The following is a 14,041-nucleotide window of genomic DNA, read 5'->3' on the forward strand; positions in this document are numbered from 1 at the left end:
ACAGCAGTAGATGAGATTTGCTATTTAAGGACTAAAATAACTGATCATGGTCGACGTAGACAGGATATAAAATGTAGACTGGCAATGGAAAGGAAAGCGTTTCTGAAGAAGAGAAATTTATTACCATGGGTATAGATTTAAGTGTCAGGAAGTCGTTTCTGAAAGTATTTGTATGGGGTGTAGCCATGCATAGAAGTGATGCGTGGAAGAAAAATAGTTTTGAGAAGCAGAGAATAAAAGCTTTCGAAATATGGTGCTACAGACGAATGTTGAAGATTAGATGTGTAGATCATGTAAATAATGAGGTGGTACTAAACAGAATTGGGGGGAAAGGGAGTTTGTGACACAATTTGACTGGACGATGGATCAGTTGGTAGGACATGTACTGAGGCATCAAGGGATCACTAGTTTAGTATTGGAGGGCAGCTTGGAGTTTAAAAATCATAGAGAGAAATCGTAGAGAGACACCAAGAGATGAATACACTAAGCAGATTCAGAAGGATATACGATGCAGTAGATACTAGGAGATGAAGAGGCTTGCACCGGATTGAGTAGCATGGATAACTGCATCAAACCAGTCTCTTGACTGAAGACCACAATAACAACAACAACAACATGACGCCATATTGATGTTTTAGTATTTGCTTTATTACACAAGTCTTCAAAACTCTAATATCTCCACAGAAACTGGTCATACAGTGACTCAAATCGATTTTCTGTAGTAAACGATTACAAGCCTGTTACGACTAATGCTAACTTCTTTCTTGTTTGCAACTTTGGCAACTACTGTACACACAACTGTGTAACATGTTTCAGGGGAATTACTCATGTCTGTTAAATAGTTGTTAGAAACATATGAGAATGAAAGTGTGGTGTCACAGCCAGACACCACACTTGCTAGGTGGTAGCCTTTAAATCGACCGTGGTCCGTTAGTATACGTCGGACCCGCGTGTCGCCACTGTCAGTGATTGCAGACCGAGCGCCGCCACACGGCAGGTCTAGAGAGACTTCCAAGCACTCGCCCCAGTTGTACAGCCGACTTTGCTAGCGATGGTTCACTGACAAATTACGCTCTCATTTGCCGAGACGACAGTTAGCATAGCCTTCAGCTACGTCATTTGCTATGACCAAGCAAGGCGCCATTATCATTTATTATTTATCTTGGGATGCATGTACAGTCAGACCGATGTTCACCAATTATGGATTAAAGTTAAGTATTCCAGCAGCTACGTATGTTTCTTGATAATATAATTACTCTACTAGTTCCAGACCTCACGCCAGCCTGCGTGAGCTTAAATGCATGCCTTTCGGTCTCCTGTCCATTGTGGATTGGCTGTCTTGCCAGTCCACAACAGAAAGAATGGAACAATAATTGAAATATTATTGAACATTTATTTTGTATAGTATGTGTAACTAAAAAGAGTAAGTTCAGTAAAATTTTTGTAGATGAAGGGTTGAACTAAAATACATGCTAAGAAGTTACCAATGAATTAAAGTTGTTAATTAAATACGTAAACCAATGAGAAAACATCTTAAAAGAATAAATATAGTTTCTCTTGGTGTTGACGATTTATGGCAGGTAGATGAAGTAGAAAATAATTCAGGTAGTTTAAAATGAATTTTAATAATAAATAAAGGCTAGAAGTATTCATTAGCTATTATAGATTTTTCAAAATTTGTTTGGGTTTTACCAGGTAAGAGATGAAACATTTTAGAACGTAGTATATCCTTTTGAAACAATATTCAGTGAAGGATGCAGCCCAAAAAATTTACAAAGTTTCTATAATAGAGAATTTTAAGAGTTAATGATAATATATTATTAATAATTATTGGACTTTTACAGAAATAAAGGCATCTGATGCTGAAAATTTTAACAGAACACTTAAATAAGAGGTGTGAGAAAAGTTTTCTCTTGAAGTAACTGATTTCCAAATTAGTTGATGAATATAATAACACAAAAAATTTTACAATAAAAGTAAAAACTTATGGAAGTTAATGAAAAGTATTATAAAGCAACTGTCGATGTAGGTAAGGAGAAAAGTAAATTGAAAAAGTGATAAAGTTAGAATCAGTATATTTACAGTAATTTTTGAAATATGATATACAGCTAACTGGCCAACAGAGCTTTAATCTGTTATTCTTTCGAATCCAATCATGTATAAAATAAGATGAAGGGTGAAGAAGTAAAACGAAATTTATATGATCAAGAATAACAAAAAATTAAATGTCCTGGTGTATATGTTGTTGAAAAGCTTCTGACTAAGAAAGAGTATATATTAAATGGTATGGGTTTGATAATTAAGATAATATTTTCGTAAATAAAGATAAAACAGTTTGATAAATTTTAAATATAATTTCTCATGTATTAGTGTATCAAACAGTACGAATAAGAAAATTATATCTTTCATATTTTATATCCTTATATTCTCCAAATTATGAAAATGTATCTACTTTCATAAATTAATGAACTGTCAAATTGTGAATTAGTTACACAGTCTCATTAGAGAAGAAATCTATGTTATTTATGAATACTTCAAAAAGCAATATACTGTGAAACGATTATTCTTGAAATATTTGTTGTCTCTTTCCATATCTTTCCCTTTCCCTTAATTTTATTTCCTTTCGAGTCTATAAGTTCTCTGAATGTTGCTTTAACCACTTTATTTATATCTGGATTTGTTCATATATTTCATAAATAATTGAGGCTAGTTCCCCTATAGTAAAATTATCTAACACAACAGATTTATTTCACATATTTTACTTGGAATTTCAATTTGACAACAAGTTTTGTTAGATAACAATTGGATGAAATCCTGTTGGTTGTTTGGTTCATATATTACTTTTATGAGAATTTATTAAATCCATATATTTATTCGTACCTTAACAGAATTATTCGAAATAATGCTTAGATTATTAAAGTGCCAATGTAAATATTCTCTTCATTTCTCATTTCTACTACATTACTTACTAAGTCTCTTAAATTTGAACATTCTTTATTTATGCTTATAATTCTTTTTCTCTTATTTTTCATTTATTTTGGAAAACTATAGCTTAATGTTAAATTATTTTTTGGCTTTGAATTTCTTTATATTCTCCTGTATACTTCCAATAATCAAAGAATATTTTTCAAGATTCATATAATATTTCCTCACAGATTTATTATTTTGTTTATTCATTGGCATTAATGATTATTTAAAATTTTCAATAGATAATTTCTACCTAGTGTATTTTTGTTACTGGTCGATAGTTCAACTTCAAGACATACAATTTGGGAGTATTTTTTTTCTTGAGGAGTCTCATAATTGCTTTTATCCCTTATAAAAACTGTATTATTCAAGGTATACTAATTCCTGAAATTCTTATTGGTAAAGTATAAAATATCATTAGTATTATATGTTTTTCTTCAAAAAAGAAATTAAATGTAATATCTGTAACACATCTTCCAAAATTCAGCTGATTTCTTCTTTAGAATAAATTCAGACTTATTTGTCATAGCTGTTTGTGAGCTAGTGACGACTTCATTCGCTCTATTAGGAAGTAGTTCTACTTATCACAAATATTTTTTATTAAAGTTCATAGTTTATTTTATTTTTCTAGAGGGTACTCTCATATTCAAAGACATTCTATCGCAGAAAGTTTTGAAATTGTTTTTATGGTTAATGAAATCGGTATTATAGGAAATAAATTTTTAGCTCCTGAAAATCTTTGGGAATAAAGTATAGAATCTATATAATTGCTTGTGGCTAAAAATTTTCATATTTATTAAGTCCAATAAAAATTATATCTTGTAAAATGCGAGATTATATAGTTTAAATGTAATCAAACTGTAATCTAGATCTAAAAATTTAGACCTGAAAGGTTATTCTAAACTTAGAAAAGAACAACTTATTAATAAACATAATATTATTGAATAAATGTATAAGACAACAAAGTGAAAAATTATACTGTAAATTAATGACCAGCTCAAAGACAAAGAGATTGGAAATTAAATGATATTCTAAAATGGAAAAAGATAAACTTATTGCAATGATTAATTATGTTGTTGTTGTTGTTGTGGTCTTCAGTCCTGAGACTCGTTTGATGCAGCTCTCCATGCTACTCTATCCTGTGCTAGCTTCTTCATCTCCCAGTACCTACTGGAACCTACATCCTTCTGAATCTGCTTAGTGTATTCATCTCTTGGTCTCCCTCTACGATTTTTACCCTCCACGCTGCCCTCAAATACTAAATTGGTGATCCCTCGATGTCTCAGAACATGTCCTACCAACCGATCCCTTCTTCTTGTCAAGTTTTGCCACAAGCTCCTCTTCTCCCCAATTCTCTTCAATACCTCCTCATTAGTTATGTGATCTACCAATCTCATCTTTGGAATTCTTCTGTAGCACCACATTTCGAAAGCTTCTATTCTCTTCTTGTCTAAACTATTTATCGTCCACGTTTCACTTCCATACATGGCTACACTCCATACAAATACTTTCAGAAACGATTTCCTGACATTTAAATCTATAATCGATGTTAACAAATTTTTCTTCTTCAGAAACGCTTTCCTTGCCATTGCTAGTCTACATTTTATATCCTCTCTACTTCGACCATCATCAGTTATTTTGCTCCCCAAATAGCAAAACTCCTTTACTACTTTAAGTGTCTCGTTTCCTAATCTAATTCCCTCAGCATCACCCGATTTAATTCGACTACATTCCATTATCCTCGTTTTTCTTTTATTATAATATTTAAAATTTTACATTTTACTGAATTATGTTACATCTATCATCTTCAATTAATCAACGAATTTTCGAAATTCAACGGTAAATAATATGATTTGATTGAATGAAACGGTGACCTTCCCCAAGCTTAAGAGCATTAACACACATCTACTAAGACAGTACCTTTGCTGTTCATCAATGTGGTCTCTTGACTGACTACACCAATTAGAGTAGCACATGTTATCCTTTCGAAGTGCACCTATAAAGTGCGTGCAGCTCTTCTTTCTGAGTAACAATTAACAAAGCTACTTTCCAGAGAAAACAGTAGACTTCCCATGACCAGCATAACTGGGAGTCTGAGATGTTAGGTGGCCAGGTTCATGGTAATCTGGAACCGCAACAAATGACAATAGTAAAACCCGACATCATGACCCTTTCTAACAAGAACTTCAATTTCTGTATTGCAGCACGATACGGCCTGTTGTTGAGAGCTGTCAAATGTACACCCCCTCTTCGACGTTTTGGTATGTTTTAAGAGAAATCGCTACCTTGGCGGTAATGTGCAGCTTATTAATTCTATTAATTATTCGATCATAAAAGTTGGGGAAAAGTACCAGTGCACCAGAGATATATTTCAATTTCACCATCACTGGCTCGCTTCTGGAATATTGACAAATTCAGTATTCAACATCTGGTACTCAAAAACTTCTAAGATTTTTTAATCAATTATTTGCTTTAATGACTTATATTTAATTAAACGTTGTCCTTGATTTTACTCTCGGTGACGCCATCGCCTGAGGGTGCAGCATCACTCACTGCCTTCCAGAATACGAGTCCAGTGTCTTGCCGTAGCTACACCTTCTTTCGTCGGTGGCCGGAATAACCGCTGCTTTGTTCGCACAGTTACAACAGAGCACACTGCTTTGACCACAACCTCGGCCCAACGTTGGACCCAACACTGCACCAGTTTCTTACCTTTCTATTTCTGATGCAGACTGCCTTCCACCGTCCGAAAATCACAAAGTACACAGAATTCAAAGATATACTGATTGGCAAAATGAAGGATTTTAATATGAATTCAACTTCAAACTGCCCTAAAACGACAATACATATAGCGGACAGTAATGTTGTGACCACAGTCTTGCAGCCAACGCTGTAGAGCAGTCAACAGTTCAAGGCAATGGACTGGAACAGTAGGGTGCTAAATGAAACGTCGAATGCTGTTTATTAGTAGCAATTTGAGTAGCAACTGCTATAGTGTTCCGCGAACGGATCTGGATGGAAGCTAACGTTATATCCAGTTGTGAAGTGGCACGTCCAACTCGTAGACCAGGTGTCTGAGGGTACAAGTCAAAATATTTGCAGATAAGGAAACTCAGTGGGGAAATGACGAGGAAATCTGATAAATGACTGAGACTCTACAATAAAGTAGGATAGCTTCTCACGTGAATGATTCGCGACGCAGTGATAAATGAAGACTAGAACACACAGCATACTGCCTCATTCTATAAGATCATCAAATTCGATGTTCCAACATGACAAAGCCCGTTGTGCGCGTGCTGACGTGCGTACATCTCTGCTTTGAAAAATCGCAAGTTCGCCTTGTGTATTATCCACAGAAAATGTTGTAGATTTGGTTGATGGTTGGTTGGAATCTTGTTTGGCACGATCCTTCACAACATAAACATATACCTTGATTGCCGGGTATAAATTACATGGAGGAAGATTTCCCAGTAACATATTCATGTGCCATGAACTCAAATATAAATAAAATATGGAATTTAAAGGGTCCGATTCCGGTACGTGATGATTTCATGCCGCACAGATGAAGACTTTTGTAAACGTTATCTTTTGTATATCATCATATAACTGATACTGAAATAAGGTTTATTCCAGTCACCAGAACCATTTATAGCGCCGCACTTATCGCAAGACCTAGAAGTGCGACCCCACCTTAGTTTTTAACTAATTAACCCTATTGTAGTCATCAGATATCTTGTTGTACTGTGTAAGCTTACCGTATTTCATTCTGCATGGCGAAAGAATTTAATTCTAATTTATAGCATAGCCGTTGTTTACATACTGATGTGCAGATGAGTGTGCTGTGTGACAGTGCCACTGCTCATTCATCACGAATTCTTGGGCAGGGAACCGAACGGCCTTTGCGGGGACGATGTTTGTGTCATGACGATGGAGAGCAAAAGAAATCAGCTTTCATTGAAGTGACACGGATTAGATAGGTACCCTCAATGAAAGCAAGCATACGTCTTGTGCCACTGCCATGTGAAACGTATGTGGGTGGCATTACTTATTCTAAGGAAACAGTGACGAGGGTGGAGGCAAAATGACAGTGCGATCCTACGCTGGTGACGTGTATGGTCTACAGCGGAATAAAGAGCAGGAAATTAAGCAGATTTCTTATGCTTCAGGGAGAGACTCATGTATGTCTCCAAGGAGGCACACGGGGAATCCAGTCACAAAACGTCTCTCCCACGATTTGTCATTGGCTGTTGAAAGAACGCTAGGCTATTCTGAACCTTCTTGAGGAAGTTGTACAGCAGTTGGAATTGCGACTCTGTTAAAGCAGCGGAACTCAGAATGAAAAAATCTTAATGAGAAACAAAAGAATTAAAAAAAGAATGTTTAAATTTTAGAGACCCATGCTGAGACTGCCATCCTATATCGTATAGTCTACTGACATGGATACCTGCACGAATATGGATGCTAACATCTTGAATGTGACCACTTGTAGGACTAATTGTGACCCCTCGCTATTTCCGATCACACTCCAATGAAACATGTAAAACAATACAGACCCTATCTTATGTCATGTAAGACACTGATCTTTGCTGTTCAGATGTCACTATCTAATGCAGACGTAAGAAATTATTTCCCCCTCACAAGTGCCTTCGCTTCGCGAAATAATCGTCGCTTATTCATTATTCTCTTGGACATTAATTACTAAGTCAATCATAATTCGAGGTTGTTGTCCAAACCATCGACATTGCAGGTGGTACTGGGGAGGTTGGATGGTAGTGGGAGGTAAACTTCCGTGCTGTGAGGATAATTTAGTAGAAATTCGGAATCAGACATTCTGCACACTCAGGAGTGGAGCTTATTTCTCTAAACCTACACCCTAAGGGGAACAGACGTGTTGCAATCTGCGGCGGCAAAGGAACGTCGCAGCCGCACTGAGAGGCACGTTGCCCGAAAAAGTGGGGGAGCTGGGTAACACGCCCGGTCATAACCAAAGCTGGTAGGCAAGGGAGCAGCCCAGAAGTACTTGGCTGCCCTCGCCAGTCCACTCTGCGTCCGCACGGGACCATTTCCGGCCCTTGCATTGACTGATGGAGGGGAAGTCTGCACGCCACTGGTCCAGTAGTACTCGCATAATAACGCCCTATGATCAGAAACTTTTGCCATAGGAACGCTGCCCTCGTTAACAGATTGTGGTAGCCGAGTACCTGGCAGGATACGTGTAGCACTGTCCCAGGCTGAGCCACAGTTCTAACACAACAAGTGGTTCCAGATGAATGAAATGTAAATCAATCAAATTCGAGAAAAACGTCAATCCTTTCATTAGTCTGACAGCTCACTATGCAGACTATCAAACCAACAAAGGTGGCACAGCAGCTGCGATGTGTCACTGAAGGTGATAGTGGCTATTCATGTTGTTTCGCTTTCTTCGTTCTTAAATATAATTAGACTGAATATCATCTTTCGTTGCACATACTCGTAAAATTCATCAGGAGTTTCTTTGTGGATCCAGGCCATCTTTACATCACAAAGGAAATGGACAATACCTTCGAGAGCGGCATCCTGATAGTGGAGTTGTGTATTGTGGAATCCTTGGTCCTTTCTGTGGGATAATCACAAGTTGAGTAGGGAAACGACAGTCGCAACGGCTGTAACATTAGACATCTAGTTCTCTTGTTTGCCATGCAATACAGATGAATCTCCACGAAACTCAGCACAATAGGGGACTTTGAGATTTGAAACCATTTTAGTTAATCTCCTTTTATATCCGGAACACTGTGTTTTCTCATCATCACATACACAAGAGAAGTGAATTGGTGATCCTGATGTTTAAATACTTCCAAACGTTGCGATTTTTGTGCTGATTCTGGGATCTACAACTGTCTACCACGTGCGAGGAATGTCGATAATCATTATTCCGTACCGAGAGGACAAATTACTTTAATTTACATCTATAGTAAAGTTGGAGTGTTCTTGCAAAGCTTCCCACCATACGCTACCTGGTGAAAAGTATCCGTTCTGTGAAACGCAGAATTGACTGCTAGATGTCACGAGTGGCGGAACTACCAGTAGAAAAGAAGCAGCAGCGAAGCAGTAATAGCAGAATAGCTCAGTCAGCAGAGGTCAGGGACACCGAACGTGGACTAGTCATTAGGTTATCATCTTACTAGAAAATCCATCAGGGATATCTGTACCCTTCTAACGATGCCCAAGTAGATGGCGATAAGATTATGGAGTCTAAAAACGAGTTAACAACGACGACGTAACAACTGCACCTCAGCTAAGACTAGGTAGATATCTTATACTGACGTACAGATGCTGTCGGCCATTGAGGATGGGGGTTATAAATAATTGAACGAAATCAGTTGGAGGGGTCGCTTGTGAATTCCGTAGCTACCAGCTGACCATCTAGCACGATTACTGTGAGTAGGGAGATAAAACGAATGGGGTAGAATGGTTAAGCTGCTTCTCATAGGCCACACATGCTTAGGTTGGAATGATGGCAACACTGCTGTGGAGACACTATGGATGGCCTCTGTGGCCGAGCGGTTCTAGGCGCTTCAGTCCGGAACCGCGCTGCTGTTACGGTCGCAGATTTGAATCCTGCCTCGGGTGTCAATATGTGTGATGTCCTTAGGTTAGTTAGGTAGAAGTAGTTCGAAGTCTAGGGGACTGATTACCTCAGATGTTAAGTCCCATAATGCTTAGAGCCATCTGAATCATTTTTGAGGCACTATGCAATGGTATCCACTATTGTCGCTGATTGCACGCGTTGTTGTTATACCTACCACATCTCCGAGAAAATGGACTCGCCCGACCCACGTCACCGGCGTGTGCGCATTCGACGAAAACACAGTCACTTGTGAGCGAGCGGTCTAACGTAACGGTGTCACTATGTTTTCGAAACAGAACAACGGAGTTGGATCAAGACTGAATGTGCCAGAGGTCGTAAAGTACGACAGTGTCATCATAGTCTTCAAGAGGAGTGCAGGAAATCGGCATTGCCGTGCTGAGCAATGGCACGTTGGGTAAAAGCCTTCGACGAAGGTCGGCAAACTGTGGCAGACATGCATCGGGCAGGTCGTCCTAGCGTCCCTGTTGCCGTGTTAGTGGACAGAGATCGACGCCATACGATTCGTGAGCTAGCCCACGAAACCGGATTAGCGCTTACGACAGTGCTTCGCATTCTGAAGGAACACCTTTGAATGCGAAAAACTGCTTCACATGACTTGACGGAATTGCAGAAATGGATGCGTTACGACGCTGCTCAGACGCACTTGAAGCACCACGAGCGCGAAGGAGAGGTTTTCTTATTCCGCATCATAACACCGGATGAGATATGTACCACATCGTACGAGCAAAAATTGAAACGCCAGTCCTACGAATGGTGTCATTATGGGTCGCCGCGAAAGTCGAAAGTGCGTCAGAACCCAAGTATGATGAAAGCTATGGTGATTCTCGTGTACGACTGTGATGGGGTTATCCTAATGCACTACGTTCCTCGACGGCAGACCGTCAGCACCGTTATTGTTCGTTTTTGGAGCGTCACATGCGACCCAGTTTTTCGAAAGAAGCAGCGACACTTTCTGCGCAACCCAGCCATCATTTTGCACGACAGGGCGCGGGCGCATACAGCGCAAGCTCTGGCTGCCCTGTTCGGTCGATGGGACTGGAAAGTGCTGTACCATCCACCATACTCCCCTAACTTAAGTCCTTGTGACTTTGATTTGATTCCGAAAGTGAAGGAACCACTTCGTGGCTTTCGCTTCAGACTGTTCCAGAGATTCAACAGGCAATAGACTGCTGCATCCGCACCACCAACAGAACAGACTCTGCTAACAGTATACTACGCCTCCCACATCGCTGGCAACTGGTTCTACAAAACGCTGGTGAGTACTTTGAAGGACAGTACAGGTGCAAACATGTAACTCTTTTGTATCGGTTGCGAATAAATAATTGCCACTACTTAAGTTCCAAACCCTGTATATGTAGTCGGTGCTCGGTGATGCTTGAAGTGGTGCAATGAGTGATGACACTGAACAGTCAATGACTGGAAACGAGTGCTTTGGGGTTACGAATCACAACATAACATGTGGCAATCAAGTAGAGAGATTAGTGTGTGGCGGATGCCGGGAAAATGAACGTTACCTGTCGACATGTGTAGTGACCATAGTGAAGTAGAAAGGAGGTAGTGCTAGTGTAGGTGTGTGTTTCACGTACTACGGGGTGGTACCATTATTGCGCTTCAGAAAACGTCAAGTGTAAGGACATGAATACATTTTAGTCCAACGCGTACTGTGTACAGTAGAGAAAACCTTCAGAGGTGATGGTTCTTTGTGTCTGTATGATAATCTATCCTGCTATATATTAATATTTGCCATTTAATGGCTTGAGGACGACAACATTACATAAATCGATTGTCGTGCCCAGATTCCGGACCTGAACCCTATGGAACACAACTACGATGAGTTAGAAGGTCGACCTCGCTCCAGACCCTAGTATTCAACATGACTACTTTCCCTGTTTTCAGCTCCTGAGGAAGAATGTTCTTCTATTCCTTGACACACATTCACACACTTGATCAAAAGTATCCCCAAGAGAGTTCCATCCGCTGTAAAAGACGAGGTATGGATGCATCTCATATTAATGTCCACTGATAGGAGTATAGACACTTCTGACCAGATAGCATAAATAAATCAACTTTAGACGAGCTTTAAATGCATTCGAGGTTCGTCTCGGTCAAGCGCGATGTTGTCTTACATCAGAACCGTTTCAAGATAGGCGGTTTCTAAACATAAATCAACCATTATTTACTATCACAGAATAAAATTTTCTGTATTTGATTACTATTTATTGCAAGACTGTGGATTTCATGGCAACAATTCATTCGATTAACAGGAACAAAAACGCAGACCATTCTACCAAGTTATAGAACTTCATTGGAAGTAGTAAAATAGATAATGCTAAAGTGTAGCAACGTGTAACAATTCAACGATATTACTGTATACAAATGAAATACGTGGTAACTGCAGTAGAATCACCTGATGAAAACATTTTTAGCTGTAGTGGATACGTGTTGAAAGTTGACCATTCATGTTATCCTTTATGTAAGTCCTATTTTCACTAACTGAAATGAAAACAACAGAACAGTACAATAATTACCTGGTGAAAAGAAATTTGGAACAATGTATACTCAGAATAATCAGGTAGAATCCTGACAGTGTGACAACCTATGGTACTTTGTGTCTCACTTCATGGCCCTCAAGTAATAGGGTCGTCAATTCCTAGCATTCGAAATAAGTTAATGAGCTCATAAAATGACAGTGGTACAGATATTCAAAAGACCTTTCATATCTTACTATAGCTTATTGAGATCCGCAATATTTTACGTTATTGACGTAAGGCTGGTGTAGTCTGCAGGCGAATGTTTTATAAGGTCAGGTAGTATCGAACTTATATGCGTTCTAGAGTTAATAAGCTTTTTCTAGAAATTGTATTGGTGACTAACTACACTTTTCTCTGAATTTCCAGGTGATGCCCGGAAACGATATCTCCCCTAAAGTACCAGAAATTACTGAGAAGCTGCTGCTGGCCAGTAAACCATTTCACTGGATATGCAAACTGTTTGGCCTGATGCCATTCACAGTTGATGTGAAGACTGTTTCACTGAACCGATCAAAAGCGGATGTGGTGATACTGACGTTCACCAGCATGGCACAGCTGGTTTCTGCTTGCGTTTTACTGTTCCTTGGTTTCAGTATGATTCAGACCTTTTCTACAATAACCATTATTGTAATGGCAAGAATTTGGCGATACCCACTATTAGTCTTCGTTTCCTTAACTTCTGATGCCTTTTACAATACAAAAAATTACGAGAAGGTACTGCTGCTGATGGCGTTGTGCGATAGTATAGTGATGACCTATATGGGGTCAGTCAGTGTTCCTGTAGACAGGATTGTGAAGTTGGAGTTAATATTTTTATTTTATTATTTTTGTTTGTCATGCGGTCTTCATTTTTCTGTTGATGGTACTCGGAATCAGTTGCTGTATGCAGCATTTAGTTTGTATGGCTTAGGGGCAACTCTACTAACACTTTTAAAATTTGCCGATTTTCAGTTATTAACAAGGCATTCACTCGTTAATACTTGTGTACTTGCTATGAGAAAAAATATGTTTGCCACACGTCCTGCGAACGATTCTTCAAGAAAACGTCTTGTGCCAGGTGGTACTCTGCAAGTAAACCCTGGAGGGGCACTTTGGTTCCCATTCTATATAAGATCCCTTAGGCGAGCATATGCAGCTGTTAATGAATTAGCAGCAGTCGTGACCTCTGCTCACAAATGTTTCCTGCTGCTGTATTTGACAATACTGTCGCTGTTAACTGTAGTGCAGATTTACTTCAGTGTAACAAAATCGTTTTTCCCTGGTTCGACCAGTTATGGTGGCTGGCGGTTGTGGTTGGGTACAACTGTGAGTTTATGTACACTAGCATTTGTGGTACTCCCTGCTCACTGGGTGGAGATGGAAGCCGGTCACTCTCAGAAGCTGTGCTCACAGCAGCTGCTGGAAGGGCAGCGTGTGGGCGGCGCCGCCCACCTCGAGCTGCGGCTGCTGGCGCGGCAGGTGTCCTCGGGACGCCCCGTGGTCAGCCTGCTGGGCGTGATCACCGTGCGACTGAGCCTCGTCGCTGCTTTCATCTCCGTAGTGACCACCTACACCACCATGTTGCTCACCTTCTGGCCGTCAGGTAACGTTGTCGTAAGCTCCTGATATTGAAAACGAGATAGTGAACCAGTAAATCATAATTTACAGGTTTTTTGCTGAAGAAATTGTTTCAAATGTTTGAAATGATTCTGATGGTATTTGTTGCGCTGATTACAGAAAAGTAGTGAAAAAATTTCATCAGCGTTTGTTTACCCATAAACGACATACTGAATTTATACTTTGAAGGTGTTTTTAACATAGTACAAATTATAACCTTTCTGTAAAAGCTTTATAATATGTTTAAAATGTAACATTTATAGCCTAATAAGTTAGCCTGTCTCGAGTGGGTGACCTCATTTATGTACTAATGTTCCTG

Source organism: Schistocerca piceifrons, unplaced genomic scaffold (genome assembly GCF_021461385.2).
Source record: "Schistocerca piceifrons isolate TAMUIC-IGC-003096 unplaced genomic scaffold, iqSchPice1.1 HiC_scaffold_2356, whole genome shotgun sequence".
Taxonomy (NCBI): domain Eukaryota; kingdom Metazoa; phylum Arthropoda; class Insecta; order Orthoptera; family Acrididae; genus Schistocerca; species Schistocerca piceifrons.